Genomic DNA, 23,432 nt, shown 5'->3' on the forward strand with positions numbered 1-23,432 from the left:
TATTCATTAACGACTTGGATGATGGCATAGTAAGTCATATATCCAAATTTGCTGATGATACAAAGTTAGGCGGCATTGTAGACAGTCTAGATGATAGCATAAAATTGCAAGGAGATATTGACAGACTAGGTGAACGGGCAAAACTGTGACAGATGGATTTCAATGTGGGCAAGTGTGAGATTATCCAAAAAAGGATAGAGCAGGGTACTTTTTAAATGGGAAGAGGTTAAGTACAGTGGTTGTCCAAAGAGACTTGGGGGATCTTTAAAATGCCATGAGCAAGTGTAGAAAATAATCAAAAAGGCTAATGGAATGTGAGCCTTGAGATCTAGGGAATTGGAGTATAGAGGCAGAAGTTTTGCTTCAGCTATACAGATCCCTGTTTAGACCCCACTTGGAGTACTGTGAGTAGTTCTGGGCACCACACCTTAGGAAGGATATATTGGCCTTGGAGAGAGTGCAACATAGGTTTACAAGAATGATACCTGGACTACAGGGGTTAAGTTACGAGGAGAGATTACACCTGTTTTCGCTAGAATTTAGAAGGTTAAGAAGTGATCTGATCGAAGTCTTCAAGATATTAACAGGAAAAGACAGGCTAGATAAAGATAAACTATTTCCACTGGTTGGAGATTCTAAAACTAGGGGGCATAGTCTAAAAATTAGGGCCAGACCGTTCAGGAGAGATGTTAGGAAGCACTTCATCATGCAAAGGGTGGGAGAGGTTTGGAACTCTCTCCCACAAAAGCAGTTGAAGCTAGAACAGTTGTTAATTTTAAATCTGAGATAGATTTTTGTTAAGCAAAGATAGTAAGGGATATGGGCCAAAGGCAGGTATATGGAGTTAGGTTGCGGATCAGTCTTGATCTCATTGAATGGCGGGACAGGGTCAAGGGGCTGAATGACCTACTCCTGTTCCTATCTTTCTATGCTCTTATGTTCCAATGTTCCGACAAGTGGAATCTGTGGTGGGAACAGAAGTTACGACAACTTCCGGTCCCGCTATCGGGAACGCCTTGGCACTCATAAGATGCTCCCCTAACTGTGAGCTATTTCTTCATTCTAGATGTAACATTAGCCCTTTGGTAAAAAAAACTTTCTCCCAAAATCTCCCTTCATTATTTTAGAGAAGATCATAAACTTCTGGTATCTAGTACATGATTCACCAACAATTGGGAATAGTTCATTTTTCTAAATTTACCTCAAGGACTTTATAGTGAATACCTCTAACAGATCCACTCTTAATCTTCTGTACTCTACTGAAAAGAGCCCTAGGGCACAAAAAGCAGCTCTATAGTACCCAGTTTTTCGGCACCACGGGGTGGCTTTTATGGCCCTCCCTGAGATGGTGTCAGAGGTTGGGGCCCATAGAATTGCAATGGGAAGTGGAGGGCAGAGGGCATGTCGCCATCCCATCGCCAAGAAATTTTGCTGGTGGAAGGATAGGCCAACGGCCTTCCCGCCCAGAGGCCAATTGGTGCCTTTAAGTGGCTTATTAACAGCCACTTAAGGGCCTCTTCCCCCTGCCGCTGGGATTTAAACAGTAGTGAGGTGTCTCTGCCACACAGAGAGGCCACCTCCAAATACAAAGCGCCTTCCCAGTGGTCTTGGAGGGGTTTTCATCCTCTGTGGGCAATCTGTGGCCCATGGAGGGCCTTTGCCAGCAAAGCCTCCACCTCCATGGAACGCCCAGCACCGCCCCCAGCCCCCCCACCCCCCCAAAAAACTTCACACCCATCCTGTCACCAGGGCCTCCCTGACTGGCCCCAGCAACCCCACCTCACTTACCTGAGGTCTGGGGATTCAACACTGGTTCTGGGTCCAAAGCCTGTAATGCCATCCCAGGAATCAGTCTGATGAACCTTCACTGCACTCCCTCCGTAGCAAGAATATCCTTCCTCAGATAAGGAGACCAAAACTGCACACAATACTCAAGGTGTGGTCTCACCAAGGCCTTATATAATCGCAGCAAGACATCCCTGCACCTGTACTTGAATCCTCATGCTATGAAGGCCAACATACCATTTGCCTTCTTAACTGCCTGCTGCACTTGCATGCTTACTTTCAGCGACTGGTGCACAAGGACACCCAGGTCTCGCTGCACTTCCCCCTTTCCCAATCTATCACCGTTCAGATAATAATCTGCCTTCCTGTTTTTGCCTCCAAAGTGGATAACCTCACATTTATCCACATTATACTGCATCTGCCATGTATTTGCCCACTCACTCAACCTGTCCAAATCACACTGGAGCTTCTCTGCATCCTCCTCACAGCTCACACTCCCATCCAGCTTTGTGTCATCTGCAAACTTGGATATATTACATTTAATTCCCTCATCTATATCATTAATATATATTGTGAATAGCTGGGGTCCTAGCACTGATCCCTGCGGTACCCCACTAGTAACTGCCTGCCACTCAGAAAAAGACCCGTCTATTCCCACTCTTTGTTTCCTGTCTGCCAGCCAGTTCTCTATCCATGTCAGTACCTTACCCCCAATCCTGTGTGCTTTAATTTTGCATGCTAACCTCTTATGTGGGACCTTATCGAAAGCCTTCTGAAAGTCCAAATACACCACGTCCACTGGTTCTCCCTTATCTATTCTACTAGTTACATCCTCAAAAAATTCCAGTAGATTTGTCAAGCATGATTTCCCTTTTGTAAATCCATGTAGGCTTTGTCCGATCCTGTCACTATTTTCCAAGTGCTCTACTATCACATCTTTTATAATGGACTCTGGAATTTTTTCTACTACTGATGTCAGGCTAACTGGTCTATAATTCCCTGTTTTCTCTCTACCTCCTTTTTTAAATAGTAGGGTTACATTAGCTACCCTCCAATCCATTGGAACTGTTCCAGAGTCTATAGAATCTTGGAAGATGACCAGCAATGCATCTACTATTTCTAGGGCCACTTCCTTAAGTACTCTGGGATGTAGATTATCAGGCCCTGGGGATTTATCGGACTTCAATCCCGTCAATTTCCCTAACACCATTTCCCTCTTAATACTGATTTTATACAGTTCCTCCTTCTCACTAGACCCTATGTTCCCCACCATTTCTGGGAGGTAACTTGTGTCCTCCTTTGTGAAGCCAGAACCAAAGTATGTATTTAATTAGTCTGCCAATTCTTTGTTCCCCATTATAAATTCCCCCGTTTCTGACTGTAAGGGACTCACATTTGTCTTCACTAATCTTTTTCTCTTCACATATCTATAGAAGCTTTTACAGTCAGTTTTTATGTTCTCTGCAAGCTTATTCTCATACTCTATTTTCCCTTTCTTAATCAATCCCTTTGTCCTCCTTTGCCTAATTCTAAACTGCTCCCAATCCTCAGGATTGCTGCTTGTTCTGGCCATTTTATATTTCTCCTCCTTGGATCTAATACTATCCCTAATCTCTTTTGTAAGCCACGGTTGAGCCACCCTTCCTGTTTTATTTTTGTGCCAGACAGGAATGAGCAATTGGTGTAATTCATCCATGTGCTCTTTAAATGCTATCCATTGCCTATTCACTGTCAACCTTTTAAGTAATGTTTCCCAATCTATCATCGCCAACTCGCGCCTTATACCTTCATAGTTTCCTTTATTTAGATTCAGGACCCTAGTTTCGGAATCAACTCTCTCGCTCTCCATCTTAATGAAGACTTCTATCATGTTATGGTCGCATTCCCCAAGGAACCCCACACAACAAGATTGTTAACTAATCCTTTCTCATCACACAATACCTAGTCTAGGATGGCCTGTTCTCTAGTTGGTTCCTCAACGTATTGGTCCAAAAAATGGACTCCATAGAGCCTCATCTCACACTGGTTCTCCAGGTTGAGCTATCGTGACTCCATAGACTCTGCATCTCTGCCCTGCTGAGCAGGGCGACACCTGTCCTCCTTCCTTGGAGGGGAATTGCTCGCATCTGACTCTGCCTCCCCTAAATCCTGCAGCCCTGATATGACATGCACTTCACCCTGTGCCACCCTCTCTAATAACGCACGAGACCCACTGAGGTGCGAGTATCTGGGCTGGTGGAGGGTGCGATAGTAAGATGTGATGGTGCAGGTTCCGAAGTGTCTTCCTCCTCTGACTCCTTGGGAACTTGTTGTCATTAGCATGGACTCCTGCCCCTCTGCAGCTGGCCCTGTGGGAGACATAGGAGAATATGGTGAAGAGAGATCAGGACAGTTAACAAATGCCTCTGCCTGCAAAATAATGAAATGATCACTTATGCATTGACAGTTCATTGCATGGAGATCATTGCCATGCATCCCTTGAATCTGCAAATGTTGAGATGTTTTCACCCTGTCTACAGCAGATTCGTGTTTCTTTGTCCTCAGCGTCCCTGTGGCTTGACACGCTGGCCACACAAAGGCCAGCTCCTCAAATTGCATGAGTGCCATGTGCTGGTACACCCTGCTGTCCAGTGCCCTCTTGTTCTCCCTGGCTTTCAACTCTCGTTTGGCCTGCAAGGTGAAGAAAAATGCCGTTAGTACAGTCCTCTCTCCCTCACCACTGACAGCTTTCCATTCGCATATGCTGCTGTGATCTGCACTTTTGCCTCTTGTCCAAAAGCACTCAGGTTCTGATCTATGCTTATGGCATCAAGGCTGTTGAGTATACATCTCTCCCATGGTCAGGAGAATTCTTTGCACCCTCAGGATGCCCCTGTCTTTTGCATTGTTGTGACTGCTGATCTGGGAACATGCCATCTGGGTCTATCTTTGGACTCACCTTTCCAGACCCGAGAAGGTCACTGAAACATTTCCTGCACTAGACCCAGTTCCTCCTCACCACTTCTCTGCTGCTGACCTCATGAGCCACCTCCAGCCATACCCACTTGGTGAGCCTTGCAGGCTTTCTGTTGCCACTGGCAGGGAACAGGATGTTTCTGCGCTCAGTCACTGCCTCCAGCATCACCTCTAACGTCAGATAAACAGGGGCTACCCTGGCACAGGGGCCCGCCCCACTCACTGCCCTCGTCTCAGCTCCTCTTTCCATTTTTTTTGATGAACATCAACATCAGCAATGGCTGCCGCCTGCCCTCTAAATCGGCTCAGCTGTTTCCTGAGTCCTGCTTTCTTTCCACGTCTGCTGCCATTAATTGGATGGCGAGCGTGACTTTGGGCCAATTAAGTGATTTGCAAACTAAATTTTCAACACGTTGCATTGCTGCAGCGGTGTGGGGTCGGGGTTCCGACCCCTGAACTGAAATCCCGCCCCCAGTGTCCAGAGTCACTGCTTGGGTAAGGTACAGGAGGACAACTGCCATTCATGGAACTGTACCCCAGCAGGAGATGATACCTTCAGGAGAGGAAGAAGGAAAAAATAACGGAGGTGAAATTTGGAAGAAGGAAAACTAAGGAGATACTGACAGCTGGTGAGGTTTTAGATATCACCCTGTCCCTTTAAGAGGACTCTGTGGTACAGCAAATATTTGCATGCTGATTGAAAGGTCATTAACTTGGATTTCTGAAGCATTGTTCTGAACAGCTTGCATTTCAAGTTATGATGTCACCAGTGGCCAATGAGAATCATGCATTTTGTTTGAATGATAACTTATCTGCAGTAAACTCCCCGAGGGCTGCTTTACATACCTGATCATACCATTGCCAAATAGGGTTTCTGCAGTTTGTGTAAATTATAACCATGAAATAATTTTTCTTTTAAAAATACTTTTTAAGACCTGTCACTGTTGGTATGTTCGTTGACAAGTTCCCTGAAGCCTGGCATGTGAGAACAAATGGCACTATCATAACCTTTCCACTCTAACTCTGATAAATTATCTTCTGTAGAAGCATTTTTGTAAATAATATAAATAGATGGAGCACTAACAACAATCTTATTTAGAGACATAATTGAACATAAAACTGTCAATACATTCTCCCACCTGTAACACTCCTCCACCCCCACCGCCTTGTTTATCAGTCTGCTGCATTTACACACTGCCTCATTTTTTTATGTCTTGCGTCTTTGCCATCAGCTTTCTACAGCACACGTGGCAACTACAACATGCTGCTATGTTGAAAACTGACTGTTTATATTTGCAAAAAGATCTATTCAGTACATGACACCCAAGTTAAAACAGCTATCTGCCTAGCAATAGGGCCTGGGGATACCCTTTGCACTAGCGTCAGAGATGGGAATATAATAGCCCTGGCCAGGGGGAGATTAATGCATAGGCCGTTAGGCTTGTGCACAGGGCCCCCATACGAACTAGTGTTATCAACCCGTCCGGATTGTTCAGGAATGAAAGATTAATCTCCAAGATATTGAGTGGTCAACCTGGGAGAAAACATAAGTCAAGGGAGAAATTAATATGCATGAAGCCTATTTTATGGGTGTTAATTGGGTGCAAAATCATACCAACTTAGCAGCGGGACAACCTGCGCCCAATCTCTCGGGCAGCCACCTAGAACAGGTGTTAGACCCCAAGCATATTTTTTTTTCATTCATTCATGGGATGTGGGCATCGCTGGCCAGGCCAGCATTTATTGCCCATCCCTAATTGCCCTTGAGAAGGTGGTGGTGGGCTGCCTTCTTGAACCGCTGCAGTCCATGTAGGGTAGGTACACCCACAGTGCTGTTAGGAAGGGAGTTCCAGGAATTTGACCCAGCGACAGTGAAGGAACGGTGATATAGTTCCAAGTCAAGATGGTGTGTGACGTAGAGGGGAACTTGCAGGTGATGGTGTTCCCATGCATTTGCTGCTCTTATCCTTCTAGTTGGTAGAGGTTGCAGATTTGGAAGGTGCTGTCTAAGGACCCTTGGTGCATTGCTGCAGTGCATCTTGTAGATGGTACACACTGCTGCTACTGTGCATCGGTGGTGAAGGGAGTGAATGTTTGTAGATGGGGTGTCAGTCAAGCGGGCTGCTTTGTCCTGGATGGTGTTGAGCTTCTTCAGTGTTGTTGGAGCTGCACCCATCCAGGAAAGTGGAGAGTATTCCATCACACTCCTGACTTGTGCCTTGTAGATGGTGGACAGGCTTTGGGGAGTCAGGAGGTGAGTTACTTGCCGCAGGATTCCTAGCCTCTGACCTGCTCTTGTAGCCACAGTATTTATATGGCTACTCCAGTTCAGTTTCTGGTCAAAGGTAGCCCCTAGGATGTTGATAGTGGGGGATTCAGCGATGGTAATGCCATTGAATGTCAAGGGGAGATGGTTAGATTCTCTCTTGTTGGAGATGGTCATTGCCTGGCACTTGTGTGGCGCGAATGTTACTTGCCACTTAACAGCCCAAGCCTGGATATTGTCCAGGTCTTGCTGCATTTCTACACGGACTGCTTCAGTATCTGAGGAGTCACGAATGGTGCTGAACATTGTGCAATCATCAGCGAACATCCCCACTTCTGACCTTATGATTGAAGGAAGGTCATTGATGAAGCAGCTGAAGATGGTTGGGCCTAGGACACTACCCTGAGGAACAGCTGCAGTGATGTCCTGGAGGTCAGATGATTGACCTCCAACAACCACAACCATCTTCCTTTGTGCTAGGTATGACTCCAGCCAGCAGAGGGGTTTCCCCCTGATTCCCATTGACCTCAGTTTTGCTAGGGCTCCTTGATGCCATACTCGGTCAAATGCTGCCTTGATGTCAAGAGCAGTCACTCTCACCTCACCTCTTGAGTTCAGCTCTTTTGTCCACGTTTGAACCAAGGCTGTAATGAGGTCAGGAGCTAAGTGGGCCTGGCAGAACCCAAACTGAGCGTCACTGAGCAGGTTATTTCTAAGCAAGTTTCGCTTGATGGAGGGTGTCATCAACAGTGCCATCACTTTACTGATGATTGAGAGTAGGGTGATGGGGCGGTAATTGGCTGGGTTGGACTTGTCCTGCTTTTTGTGTACAGGACATACCTGGGTGATTTTCCACATTGCTGGAACAGCTTGGCTAGGGGCGCGACAAGTTCTGGAGCACAGGTCTTCATTACTATTGCCAGAATATTGTCAGGGCCCATAGCCTTTGCAGCATCCAGTGCCTTCAGTCGTTTCTTGATATCACGCAGAGTGAATCGAATTGGTTGAGGTCTGGCATCTGTGATGCTGGGGACTTCAGGAGGAGGCGGAGATGGATCCTCAACTCGGCACTTCTGGCTGAAGATTATTGCAAATACTTCAGCCTTTTCTTTCGCACTGATGTGCTGGGCTCCCCCATCATTGAGGATGGGGATATTTGTGGAGCCACCTCTTCCAGTTAGTTGTTTAATTGTCCACCATCATTCACGGCTGGATGTGGCAGGACTGCAGAGCTTAGATCTGACCTGTTGGTTATGGGATCACTTAGCTCTGTCTATCGCATGCTGTTTATGCAGTTTGGCACGCAGATAGTCCGGTGTTGTAGCTTCACCAGGTTGACACCTCATTTTGAGGTATGCCTGGTGCTGCTCCTGGCATGCCCTCCTGCACTCTTCAGTGAACCAGGGTTGGTCTCCTGGCTTGCTGGTAACGGTAGAGTGGGGGATATCCCGGGCCATATATTCGTGAGGGCCTAACTCCTTCACAAAATTTCGCTGCCCAGAACGTAGCTGGCATTGAACTGGATGCATCCAGGATATCCAAGTCTACATGCGGCCTAAAGAGTCTGGAGGCCACCACCAAAAAGTTAAATTTCTTCAATAAATATTACCTGAATGTGGACCCGGAAGGAGCAGGACTGCTCCTGAAAGTGGTGTGTTGAAATTTTTACCCTAATGGGCTTACAGGCCCATTTTTGTGCTGTTAAAACCGTTAAACACATGGAGGGCCACTTTTCGCATTTCCAGTCACTAGTAGTTCCTGCTGGTAAGACATTGTGGTTTGGTTGTGCTGTTGCCTCATATTGAATACTGTGCAATTGCTCAGTGTCCAGGCGGACGAAGAAAGACTTGGATTTATATAATGCTTTTCATGACCACCGGACATCTCGAGTGCTTTACCGCCAATGAAGAACTTTTTTTTGAAGTGTTGTCACTGTTGTAATGTAGGAAGTGCGGCAGTTAATTTGCGCACAGCAAGATCCCACAAAGAGCAGTGTGATATTGCCAGACAATCTGTCTCTGATGTTGATTGGGGGATAAATATTAGTTAGGATACTAGGGATGTCCCTCTTTTCTTCGAATAGTGCCATGGGATCTTTTACATCCATCTTAGAGGGCAGACGAGGGCTCCGTTTAATGTCTCATCCGAAAGAGGGAAGGACCAAAGGGGGCTTGGATGAGACACTTTGGATTGGCTGGTGCCTATGGAACCATCCCCATGTTGTTTTCTTAATTGAATAACAATAAGTCTGCAATTAAAGCAAAATGAGGAAAGAAAATGGAAGAGGAAAATAAATTTAAATGTTTAACCTGTGAAGGATCAGGGTAGATTTTTTTCCATAATGCAAAAATGTAATCCTCAGGAATCACATTACTGCAGTGGATAAATACACCATGAATGCCATTTTAATTATATAAAGCAATCTCTGTCTTGTTCGTATTTGAGTAAATTTTAACCAATTTATGTATTGATCTCATTATCTGAACCAGGCTCTCTGTCAAAACAATTCTTTTAATAAATTATCTTGGGAGTAGATTATATCAGTATGCAATGATCATGCAACACTGTACTACATATCCTCTAATTAATGCGTGAAAACATAATTTTCTAATAATTTGATCGTGTCACTCATAAGCTAGTGTTGATTATGCTAATCTGACAGATTTATCATAATGTGATTTTAAACCACTTTGACCAGAAATAAATAATACTCCTCACTGACTCAGAACTGTAAAACGAGGACCCAATTTTCTTAATACCTGCAATGTGGGATGTTTTCCTCTCTTTCCCCAAAGATTAGAACTACCTTTGTGAAGCTCTCATCTAGCACCAATTATTCAGGTGCCTGACCACCAAACAAAGCATACAAAAATGGAAGATCATAGCAAATGGGGCAGACAAATGGCAGGTACATTTTAATGTGGTTAAATGCGAGCTAATATATGTGGGGGTAAAACATGGGATGAAAGTATACACCCAAATGGTAAGATATTGAAAGGTGTGGATTAGCAGGGTCTGAGGGAGAGAAATAGGGCGAGGTAGTGCCCATTTTTTGCATGCTACAAGTGCCCATTGAGTTCCAAAATGATTTCTGCGGAGTGCACGCGGACACTTCTGATCTTGGTAAAGATGTTAAAGTCCACCAGAAGAATGCAAAGCAGGCAGATCATAACGTTAATCAGGATGCCAATGCTGGATTTCAAAGCTCATGCCAACACCCTCTCTTAACCTCACACAGCTGAACATGTGTTGAGCAGTAGGAAGGAACCACCCCGCCAACACTATTTAAAGGGACCGTCAGCTACTTACAGGTTAGTTGCTGGTTGATTTTTTTTTTCTGGCTGTTGCTACAATTCTTCATGTTTTTGATGTTTTCCATAGTAGTTTCAAGTTTCAATAGTCTATAGGGAATGCTGTGGAAGGTGCTGAAGGACTTTTTGCTGACTTCAAGGCTTCTGCACAAATCACTTTCAAGTGTACTAGTAGGATTTCCTCGTGGAATAGAGCAGACTGGGAGACTGAGCAGAGGCAATGAGAGCAGACAAGTTGCTGGAACAGGGAGGAGGAGGAAGGGGAGAGGGCTTTTAACAAGAGGCCATAGCCACCCAGGGTGTTCAGGGAGCAATTCTCCTACCTGAACCTTAGCAATGAACAATGGTTGAAACATCCATGCTTCACTAAGGTGGTTCTCACTGAAATCTGTCAACTGCTGCAGTCACAACTCCAATCTCACAGCAGGACAAGGACCACATAGCCAGTGGCTGTGAGGGTGACTGTAGCAATGAACTTTTATGTGTCTGGCTCCTTGGGAGCTGGTGCTGGAAATATTAGCAATATCTTGCAGTTTGTCATCCACTGTTACATAAGGGATGTCACTGAGGTTCTCTATTCAAAGAGAGAGAACTTCATTTCATTCCCTCTTGCCAGAGACAAGCAGGCAGAGTAAGCATAAGGGTTTACAAGATTTGTAGACTTCTCCATGGTGCAGGGTGCCAGTGACTGTATGCACATTCCTTTGCTGGCACCGCATGTCAACTCTGCCATGTACCACAACGGAAAGGATTCCACTTTCTCAACGTCGAACTGGTATGTAACCATAGGCAGGTCAATGCCCGGTATCCTGGCAGCAATCATGATGTCTTCATTTTGCGGCAGTCCACTGTGCCAGATGCATTTCAGCAAACATGACAAAACAAATAGTGGCTACTGGGTGACCAGGCTAGCTGCTGATAACATGGCTCATGACTCCAGTTCGCAACATATGCACGTGCGCACAGCATGCATACAATGAGAGCCATGTTTGCACAAGAAATGTGATAGGGCAGAACACTGGTGTGCTGAAACAACATTACTGCTCCCTAGACAGCTCTGGAAGAGCCCTGCAGTGCTTGGCCAAGCAGGCGTCAAATTCTTGGTGATCTGCTGCCTGCGACACAACCTGGCTATCATAAGGGCCTTTGCTACCACCTATCAGGCAAGAAGCTGAGGAGCAGGAGCATGAGGAGAAGGTGGCTGAGGAGGAGGAGGAAGAAGAGAATACGGAAGAGGGGGACGAGGAAGAGGAAGAATTTTGTGTTTTCTAAATGGGGCATATTACATAATATTACATAGTTACATAGTATTTACAGCACAGAAATGCCAAAACACAAAAGGTCCATGCCAGTGTTCATGCTCCACAAGAACCTCCTCCCACCCTTTTTCATCTAACCTCATCAACTCATACTTCTATTCTTTTCTCCCTCATGTGCTTCTGTAGATTTTCCTTAAATACATCTGTGTTAATTGCCTCAATTACTCCTTGTTGTAGCAAGTTCCATACTCTAACTGCTCTTTGGGTTAAGGAGGTTTCTCCTGAATCCCCGATTGGATTTATTAGTGGCTATGTTATATTTATGGCCACTAGTTTTGTTGGAACTAGCTCCACATCTACCCTATCAAACCCTTTCATAATCTTAAAAACCTCTATCAGGTCACCTCTCAGTTTTCTCCTTTGTGAAGAAAACACCCGCAGCCTGTTCAACCTTTTCTTCTCAGATCTGGTACCATTCTAGTGAATCTAAATTACACCTTCTCCAGTGCATCTGTCTTTTTTATAATATGGCGGCCAGAATTATGCACAATACTCCAAGTGTGGTCTAGCCAAAGTTCCATCCAAGTTGAACATAACTTCTCTGCTTTTCAATTCTATCCCTTGAGAAATGAATGCAAGTGCTTTGTTTAATGTCCTTATCAACCTGGGCTGCTACCTTTAGTGTGGTGTGTTTCTGTACCTCCAGTCCCTCTGCCCCACATTGTAAGGAAGCAAAGATAAACATGGACAAAATATTGGTTAGGCCACAGGTAGAATACTATGTGCAGGTTTGGACGCCCCATAATAGAAAAGATAACAAAGCTATAAGGAGAGAATAGCATAAATACACAAGGTTGATGCCAGTGATAGGAAAATATAGTTATGAGAAGTGACACGAGATACTCAAACTACATATGCTAGATCAGAGAGACTAATAGAAGCTTTCATAGAGATTTGCAATATGATGAATAATTTTGATGGAATGGAAAAAAATTATCTCCCCTGGTTGTGAAGTCACTGAGGACGGTTTCATCAATTTAAAATTATAACTAATAGTGTAAGGAGAATGGTAAGGAATAATTTCTTTATACAGCAATGCAGAACTCTATGTTACAGGGGGTGCTTGAGGCAGACGCATTGGAATCTTAAGGGAAATTTAGTTACATGTTTCAAACAGAAAAAAATTCCAGGTCATGAGGAGGGATTAGGGAAGTAGGAATAGTTACATTGTTCAAGCCAAGAGCCAACAGACACAATGGGGTGTCAATTGGTCCTCGTTGTGTCTTTTTTCTGGATGGAAAACGAGGGCAAAAATGACCATTTTGCTGGGCTGAGGCTCTGTGCCCCAAGGACAAGGGAAATATGCCCTCTGCCATACTTGTAAATTGTATATTAATTGAGTGTTTAATTATATTCACGTGGTGGGCATTAACTGGGGTTTCACTTGTGCTCCTCAATTGAACAAATACTAGTATACTTCTTGAAGTCAAATCTACAAGCATTCAGGCAAAATCAATTCCGATGGACTGGTCATTGTGTCCACATGGCTGAAAATCATCTCCCCAACCAGGTCTTGTTCTCACAATTCTCAAATGATCAATGTTCCAGGGGAGAACAAAGAAAATGCTTCAAAGACACTCAAAGCTCTCCATGAAGCGTGGCTGCATTGACCTTAATGACAATCACTCAAAATGGTGACAACGTGTCCACCAAGCTGCATCACACTACGAGTCCGAACACCTTCCTGATGAGGCAGAGCAACGGCAGGGAAGGAAAGTAAAGGAAGCAAATCCTGCACTCCGGATCCCACTACCTTGTAGGACTTTCGGTCCCATGTGCCCAAAGACCTGTGAGTCGAAAATATGCCTGCTTAGTCACATGAACACCCATGGCAGAAACTTTGGTGGGAAGAATAGAAAAGCAGAATATGACTTAAATGGAGAGAAACTGCAGAATGCTGTGGTACAGAGGGATTTGGGTCTCTTTGTACAGGAATTACAAAATATTAGCATATAGGTACACCTAGTAAAAAGGAAGGCAAATGGAATGTGGGCCTTTATTGCAAGGGGGCTGGAGTATAAAAGTAGCGAAGTCTTGTTACAACTGTACAGGGCATTGGTGACACCACACCTAGAGTATGCTGCACAGTTTTGTTTTCCTTACTTAAGGAGGGATATACTTGCATTGGAGGAAGTTCAGAGAAGGTTCTCGAGGCTGATTCCTGGGATGAAGGGGTCATCTTATAAGGAAAGGTTGAGCAGGTTGGGTCTATACTGGTTGGAGTTTAGCAGATAGGGAGGTGATTTTATTGAAACATATAAGGTTCTGAGGGGACTTGACAGGGTAGATGCTGAAAGGATGTTTCCTCTCATGGGGGAATCTAGAACTAAGGGGCACAATTTCAAAACAAGGGGTCTCCCATTTAAGATGGAGATGAGGAGGAATTTCTTCTGTTAGAGGGCTGTTAATCTTTGGAATTCACTACCCCAGAGAGCAGTGGAGGCTGAACCATTGAATATATTCAAGGCTGAGTTAGTTAGATTTTTGATTTACAAGGGACTCGAGGGTTATGGGGCAGGCAGGAAAGTGGAGTTCGGGCCACAATCAGATCAGCTATGATCTTATTGAATGGCGGAGCAGGCTCGAGGGGCCGAATGCTGTACTCCTGCTCCTATTTCTTATGATCTGATGAATTAACTGTGATATTATATAAGGGCAGCCCAGTAATGGGTATGCCTCTATTTTCCTTGATTGGAAGAGTTTGTACATGCTGGTCTGGTGGTTGAGCATGAGCCTTATCCCTTGGCAGAATTGATGGATTGACTATCAAGAGAGGATGAATCTGATCCTTATAGTGTTGTATAATGGAGTAGGCAATGCAAATTTAGCCAAATTTTAGGACTTTCAAAGCTGAATTCTGAACAAAGCCTGATCTAACATTTAGTTGTTTCAGTCCCGAATCTATTTATTATTAATTTACTAATATGCAATACAACAATGTACTCTGATAGAGAACTGATAGAACTTATCATCAGAGTTCAGTGTAATGGCAATAACATTCAAACCTTTATAGCCATTACCTTATAGCATATCAAGCTGTTTAATCGCTGTCACTATGAACTCTTTGGCCTTTTTAAATCTTTCCAGTTCTTCACACCAATTGCAATACTGACTCGCTAAAGGTACTGTCATCCATCAAGAATAAATGAATCCATATAAGACTATCTTGAAGAATTCATGATGATTTTCAGATGTGACAGTAGATTCAGCCATCGGCACTTGGAGGAAGACTAATCAATGCACAAGAAAAACTGAAATATTTATCCATAACTGAATTGCCACTGAATAGTGCCAATGGATTTGTTTGGTATTATCTTTCCAGATTGGAGTTATACTGACAGTACATTTACACTGCTGTAGTTTTTGGGCAAAATAGAAACAGAGTCATGCTCAACCTGGCTTCAGAGTGCACCAATATGGAATTTCCTGGAAGAGGTAGTCTTGCATCACTTCAGTTTGACACTGTGTTAAGTAGAAATCCAGTGGGGTGTCAAACTTAGTTTACAAAATATTCTACTGATCCACTGGATCTGCTGGACACTTTTAAATCTACTTTATCCGACTCTCCTTTCTCTTAACATTTAAATTTCAAACTTTTGCCTGTATCCTGGCTGTGCACAGCTCTCACCTAAACAAGACAGTTCAAGTCCCAATAAGGCAGATTAGTGGATTAGAGAATCCAGCAGTCATTCTTCAGATTGTTAGTGACTTTAGTTGCTGAAGCAAGAAAATCATATCTTTTGGAAGGTACCATTTGAAGCGTTGTGCACAACCATAGTTCTTTAGGACAATTTCATTGTGCCAAAGCTCAATGACACATTTTCTTGAAGATAGAAGTGGCAGCTCAGGAACAGCAAACAGATGCTCAGATGTCCATACCGAGGTGCTCCGCCACTGTTGGGGTATGTCTCAATGGATGTAGAGGATAGTTTTGTTCTCCTCAAAGCCAACGATCTGGTACTTATTCAAATAATAGGGCCCACATTCCCTTTGAGTACTGATATTCGCAGCCATGATAGCAGCAGTATGAGCCTGCATGGCACCAAACTAGGCTTGCATGACAACAAGCATGAATCTCATGACCTCAGTCTGAGCTTTCACTGCAGGATTCAGGCATTGGGTGGGGTTTGCCTGTGCTGCAATGGAAGCTGAGACGTTGGCCACCGGACACTGAATCACAGCTGGGTCCGCAAGTGTCCTCATGGAGCTGGCCACCACCCTTGCCAGAAAGAATGGGCTGCAATCAGGCAAAGCCCTGTGCCAAGTTGGAGCCAGATCCATCCTTGACAGTGACAAAAGACTCTATGAAAGGCCTGCTAATGCATCAAGCATCTCTGTGTGCATGCTCTTCAGCGTACTTCTGTATGGCACACCATCTTTCTCAAAGAAAGGCAGGTGTTAGTCCCACAAACGCTTCACTTTGACATTCTTTCACAGTTGCACCAAGGCCATATGGATGTAGAGAAATCCAGAAGACTTGCACACGAAACGGTCTACTGGCCGGGAATTAACAATGATATCGAGCAAACGGTAGAGTTGGGTAACACATACCAAGAGTACCAACCAAGCCAGCATAAAGAGCCACTCCATCTGCACAAAATCCCAAAACATCCTTGATCATGGATAGCCACCGATCGCTTCTCTGTCAAAGGAAATGATTATCTGTTACTCAACTATTACTTCTCCAAATTCCCTATAATCTGGCAAATGAGGGACATGACAAGTGCATCAGTTGAGAACACTATCAGTGCAATCTTCAGCTTATTCGGTCTCGCAGAAAAGATAGAAGCAGACAATGAACCCCAATACACCGCCAAACCATAGAAACATGTGTAAGAAATGGAATGTAAACCATGTTACATCATCACCGCATTATCCTAGGTCAAATTGTCTAGCAGAAAGGATGGTATGCACAGTCAAGTCACTGATTGTGAAGTGTTGAGAAACCAAACAAGATCTGCATGTAGCCATGTTGCATTTGAGGGCAATACCAATCGGCATAGGATTACCGTCACCCGTGGAAATTTTATTTGGAAGACAAGTCAAAACAGCCCTTCCAAGTCATCATCTCATGAAATCTTTATCAGTACAGGATAAACTGGTGGCAAATCAAGAGAAGATAAAAAAAACTGTGGATTATAGGCATACACATGCATAGCTACCACCATTACAGAGTGGACAGAAAGTCAAGATAATCCATCCACAGGAAAGGATGTGGTATCCCATGGAGGTATCTAAAATCTGTAATGAACTAAGATTGTATAAAGCAGTACTAAGATGAAACAGATGTCAGCTGAGGGAACTAGTTAATTATGCCTGATAACCCTATTGCGTCGATGGTTCACATTTGAAACCACATAACGCAATTAATGCTCTAGCACAGGATGACTGTCAAAACACACATACAGGTCAAGCAAAAAAAGTTGACAAATCTAGTTCTCAATCCAGTTACACAGTGACAAGATCAGGGTGAGTCAGAAGACCACCTCCACGTTACAGAGATACTTGACTAAAGTACATAAACGTCAATGCATTGGTAAATATTGTTGAAAGCTGGTCTGTTTCATTATGTACATAGTTTATCTTTCATGTATTTCCATTTAATGAAAGGAGAATGTTGTGATATCACTTCAACCATCTGAATATCTCACACAAATACATAGGAAATGATGTCATCCAACATGTTGTCGAGCAGTTGGAGTTGTGTTAAGTACCTGGTCATACATGTATTTTAGAGCTCTCTTGTAAATGTGTTACGTCACAATAAAGAATGCACGATTTATTTATCTTTCAACTTACGATTGTCTGGTATCTTATTGCTGACAAAAGCAATACACAACATTCACCATTCCCAGCTTTAGCTTCTTCAGTCAGTGCTAGAGAGAGATATCCAGAAGCCCTGGGTGTTTGCAATGCCAGGTTAATTTTTAAAATTTAAAAAAAGTGCTGGCTCTACTCCTGGTTACTCACTGCAGTAGCATACAAGCCACCCCACACAACATCCATTAAGACCATACCACTCCTCGCCTTCTGCTCCCTTTTGGTGCCCACTCATCCAACCACTGCATTATTGCCCTCTGGAATTCACGGCCTAGTTCTCTCCAAATTAATAGATCCTTATGTATTAAAACAACTTTATCAACTGAAACAATTCCTCAAAACATTTCTCTTTCATACTGCCAACCTAACCCTATTCATTTTCCTTCTCTCTGGTGTTCATTGCTTTTTCGTCCTTCCTACAAATTGCTTGGATCGATCAACCTTTTAAGTGAGGAGTATAATTGTAAAACAAGTTGTTGTTGTAAGCTAAAGCATTAATCAGTTATCAATGCACATTCGCCAAATGCACAGTACATGCTGCTCTGCCTGGGTTTAAATTCAATATGGTGTCAATTGTGGGGCAGATTTTCCGCCATTATTTTACAGGTGCATGATCCACCCCACTCGACGTTCCTCCAAGTACTCCACCTAAGCAATTCCTAATGCTCGAGCGCAACTGAGAATAATCTTCCCAAGTGGCACCTACTTAAACAAGGAATCCATTTGGTATCAGAACTGTTTGCTAATCCAAGCTATCCTATGTGCTTCTCACTTTTTCCCATTGTTGCTGCTCAAACCAGCTCCATTCTAACTCCAGTGGATGCAGCAGTTGACAGTTTGTCTTACCTCAATTACAGGGATGCTCTACTGGTTCTTTGGACTTGCTGTTGCCTCCTGCATGTAGTGTCCTGTGGATTTGAATTCAATTAATAAATCTAGAATTTAAAAAAAGCTAGTCTAATGATGACCATAAAACCACTGTCGATTGTTGTAAAAACCCACCTGGTTCACTAATGTCCTTTAGGGAAGGAAATCTGCCATCCTTACCTGGTCTGGCCTACATGTGACTGCAGACCCACAGCAATGTGGTTGACTCTTAAAAATGCCCTCTGAAAGGGCCTAGCAAGCCACTCAGTTCAAGGGCAAATTAGGGATGGGCAATAAATGCTGGTCTAGCCAGCAATGCCCACATCCCACAAAATGAATAAAAAAGACACCCTGCAAATATATCAGCTGAGCCAAAATGCTGATCCAGTGTAGTCTTGACTGTTTAGTCAGCTGTGATATTCGATTGCCATTATGAACATAAGAACATAATAAATAGGAGCTGGAGTAGGCCATTCAGCTCCTCAAGCCTGCTCTGCCATTTAATAATATCATGGCTGATCTTCTCCCTCAGATACACCTTCCTGCGCTATCCCCATATCCCTTGATTTCCTTAGTATCCAAGAATCTGTTAATCTCTAGCTTGAATATACTAATTCTTACTCTGAGCCACACTCATACTTCAATTTTATTTTAGGATTCAGAGACAGCGTTGGGCAGCAGATTGGGAAAGTCAGGCAGAAAGCAGTGTCAGTTTGGGAGATTCTTGTGGCAGCAAAAGGTCAGTAGAGCAGGTAAAACATCAGCAGCAATTTGTTTTTGCTCTGATATTCCAAAATGCAACAGGTGAGTCAGGGAGACTTCACAGATTACAGATTTGATAAAGCTAGGGCAGTCATTGTTTTGGTTATTAATTGCATTTAAAATAAAAAATCTGTTAAATGATCTGGAAATCATTGAGAGTTATGAGAAAAGGATTTGTGTAGTGAAGTTTTATTCTTTTAAGGGACCTGTTCATTTATTAGATATTCATTTAAATGTATTTCACTGTATCTGCTTCTCACAGATTCTTCTGCTAACAGGTAGAAATCCCATCAAAGGACAGGCACAGTCATCTTATCTCCAGTACAGATTCAGTAAAGAGGACAGAATAGTAAAGAGTAAAATGCTAACCTGGGAACAGCATTTTAAGCACAGGCTGAACTGACCTTTGAGTTGAACCATGCCTGATATTGTGCTTGATGTAGCCTACCATGATTTAAGTAAGGCTTTGGACAAGGTCCCAAATGGCAGACTGGTCAGAAAAGTAAAAGCCCATCGGATTCAAGGGAAAGTGTCAATTTGGGATTCAAAATTGGCGTATGGCAGGAAGCAAAGGGTAATGATTGTTGGATGTTTTTGTGACTAGAAGGTTGTTCCCATTGGTCCACAGGGCTCTGTACTAGGTCTCTTGCTTTTCATGGTATATGTCGATAATTTAGACTTAAATGTCAGGGGCATGATTAAGAAGTTTGCAGATTGTGCAAAATTTGGCCATATATTTGATAGTAAGGAAGAAAGCTGTAGGAAGATATCATTGGCCTGTGGGTAGAAAAGTGGAGAATGAAATACAATCTGAGAACTGTGAGGTAATGCATTTGGGGAGGGTAAACAAGGCAAGGGAATGCACAATAAATGGTAGCATACTGAGAAATGTAGAGGAACAGTGGCACCTTGGAGTGCATGCCCACAGATCCCTGTAGGTAGCAGGACAGGTAGATCAGGTGGTTAAGAAGCTCTACAGGATGCATTCCTTTATTAGCAAGACATTGAATATAAGAGCAGGGAGCTTAAGTTAGAACTGTACAAAACACAAGTTAGATTAGCATTATGGGAAGAATGTGAGAGGGCACAAAGGGGATTTTCAAGGACACTGGCAGAACTGGAGAATTTTAGCTATTAGGAAAGATTGGAAAGGCTGTGCTTTTTTCCCCTGGAAAAGGGGAGGCTGAGGAAATTTAATTGAGTTGCATAAAATTATGATGGGCGTGAGCGGTGGCCACTGCTGGGACTACACCCAGTCATCGGAGGCAAGAGGAAGGATGGCCCCGGAACTCAGGTAAATTTTTGGGTCCTCGTCGGGACCCAGCCGATTGTCCCCGTCGAGGAAAGAGGGGGTTGGTTGAGGGGGGGGTGGGGGGGTGTGTTGTGCATGGGGGTGGTTGGGGCTTCCGGGGCGGTCCTCTGTGGGTCACAGGATGTCCGATCAGGAGGACTCCACCCAGCCCACAAGAAGGCCTCCTGGTTTGACCAGGCGGGTTTCTTTGGGCCTTTGCCGTCCGGCTGCCGAGGATAAAATACCTACAGTGGCGAGAGGAGGCCATTAAGTGGCAGGTAATTGGCCACTTAAGGGCCTTGATTGGTCAGGGGGTGGGCGGACCATTTCTCATCGCCACCGCCCCACATAAATTTGAAGCAGGGGCGGGAGGGGGTTGGGAACAGCCCCCCTCCCACCTCCCACCTCCCACTCAATTTTACAGCCCCCCCCCCCAACCACCAGCCCACTCATTGGGGGACTGTAAAATTCCAGCCTATGTCTCTATGTTTCGATGTTCCCAGTATAAGAGTTTAACTAGATGTAAAGGAGGCAGCTAGCTGAACTGCTGTGTGATAGAACCAGTCTTCACAGGGTTAATTCACTTCACAGAGCTTGTTTCCTATCAGGTTATGTTAGCTCAGAATGTCTCACTGTCCCAGCTGCTGGAGATGGGGGAGTATGGTAATGGAGAGCGCAGACAAAGATGTATTAATGAAAGAGTTAAAAAGGAATCATTTAGAATTGGTGCACAATACACTCTTACTATTTTTCTTTGATGATACATTCTGCCTTGTCCTACCCAACACCTGATATACCCATGTGCCTCCAACAAATAAATTACTTTGAGTCATTTGAGAAAATTCATTGAAACTGCAACACAACTATTGCAGTTAATGTAAGCACTGAAATATTGTATTGGGGTTTAGGAACTTTGTCTAAGCTGGTGGAGGATTGATCCATAAAATCCCCAAAGTTGGCCCAAGAAATTTCACAATTTATTTGTGTAATCAGTTTGTCAGAGCTCACTGATAGCTGATGAGAGGGTTGAGGATTTATTGGTTTTAAATTGAAAACCTACCTTGGAACCATGAAACACAAAACTCAATCAATCATGTTCTGAGTTTCCCCTGGTGACTGACCCTGAAAATGCAGCAACAGTGCAGTGTAGAATCTGCAGTAAAACCAGTCAGCAAGTCCAGCTGGAGAAGTGCCCATGTGATTGCTTTGGTGTCCCAAATTAGTTTATTTCTCAGAAGATGCAGCAAGACGCAGAGCTGTGTATAATAGGTAGCACATGTTAGCACATTTACGTTGTATATCTGGGACCTCGGTTTGAAGTTAGCCTTGGCACAAGGGATAAAGGTGCCTCTTTTCTTTGTTTGCTATTAAAAGATCTCCAGCAAGAAATTATGGTTTCCAAGCCAAAAATTATTTCAAGTTAATAGAGGCCAGTTTTGGAGTTGTATAAATAGGCACTCGCCAAAATTAGTCCAAGGACTTTTTCATGATAACAGTGTTTTTGAACAGCTTTAGCTGAGCAAACTGGAACTGTACCTGTGAAACTAGTCAAAAATGGTTATTTTCAACTTAAGTTCAATGGAGATTTCAGGTCTAAAGTTGACCCAAATTGTATCATGTGCAAGTATGCTTGCAAAGACACACCAAACACTTGATCCAATTTGATTCAGAGCCCCTCTCGACATTGGAAATAGGAATGTGACAAAATATTTCTCTGAAGAGTTGCTTCCAGTTTTCCTGTGCTGCCACTCCAGTACTTGGACAGATAGATACTCTGTATCCCAATTTCATATCCTGCCAATCCTTTTAGGATGATCGGGCACAATTAGCTCAGAATGAAGCAGACACAAGAAAGCCGTATTTTCGGGATGGGGGAAGATTCAACCACTCATCCACCTTTTGTTCAGTGGACAAGCCACAGAAACCGAGAGAAAATGATGTAAAGAACCACGGAGCCAAACCCCATAGTCAAAGAGCATGTTTATTTTCCATTTGAGATGATAGCTGTAATCAGTGATAAGGAGTTTGACACTTGCCTCCTGCCCTTTAAGATCATTAAATCTATCTTCTTCATTCTTTCAAGTATTTTCAGTGCCACAGAAGATGGAATGTAGTCGTAGGATCATAGAATCTTACAATACAGGAAGAAGCCTTTTGGCCATCATGTTTGTGCCAGCTCTTTGAAAGAGGGATCCCATTATTCCCACTGCCCAATACTCTACAAAATTTCCCTTTCAACTATATCCAATTCTCTGATGAAAGTTCCTATTGCACACTTGTTAATCTTGATGAATGATTTTTCATCTTCCCAAAAAATAATCTTTAACCTTCTGGGAAGGTGGCCTTTGAATCTTCTGTGTAAAGAGGTTTATCATATCCAACATCATTTTGATGATGACATAGCCATTGCTTCATTTGCCAAGTAATTTCTGTGAAATTAAATTAAAACAAAATAAGCTTTTTAACAAGAATACTCAAGCGAATTATTATGTTTTTCTTTTTTAAAAAAAGCATTGACCTGCTTGGATTCCACAATGTGAAAAATAAACCTTCGGACAGGAGGAACGTTGCAAGTAGCTCCTCGCCTGGTCTCACTAACAGGCATGTTTAAAATGCATTGTTACTTCTACAGGCTTTTAGGCACAGGCACAGATGCTGATATTGAGGTATTTTGTGATGAATAGAAACAGCGCATGTGCTGTTAAACTTTTACATCACAAGTCTTGTGTCCATTTCGTACTAATGTACTTTGTAATCTTAAAATGGGGCTGACTGTTTATAGTTGAGTGACTAGTTTTCTAAGAAATGTTATGCTTGGACGGAGATTTTTTATAAATTCCAATTAGTTAACCTTGATAGTTTGCAGTGTTTAGAAATGACAGGCTAGACAGGAAAGGAGGTGGAATAGCTCTAAATTTCAAGGAAGACAGGGAAGTAAAGTAACTAGACCCATTGGAACAGGACAAGCTTTCTAATGAAATAATCCAACTGAAGAAATGCAGGGAATGCATAGGGAGGAAGGATAATTTGAGTGGGTTAAAATAATAAGGAGATGT

The sequence above is a fragment of the Heterodontus francisci genome, chromosome 13 (genome assembly GCF_036365525.1).
Source record: "Heterodontus francisci isolate sHetFra1 chromosome 13, sHetFra1.hap1, whole genome shotgun sequence".
Taxonomy (NCBI): Eukaryota; Metazoa; Chordata; class Chondrichthyes; order Heterodontiformes; family Heterodontidae; genus Heterodontus; species Heterodontus francisci.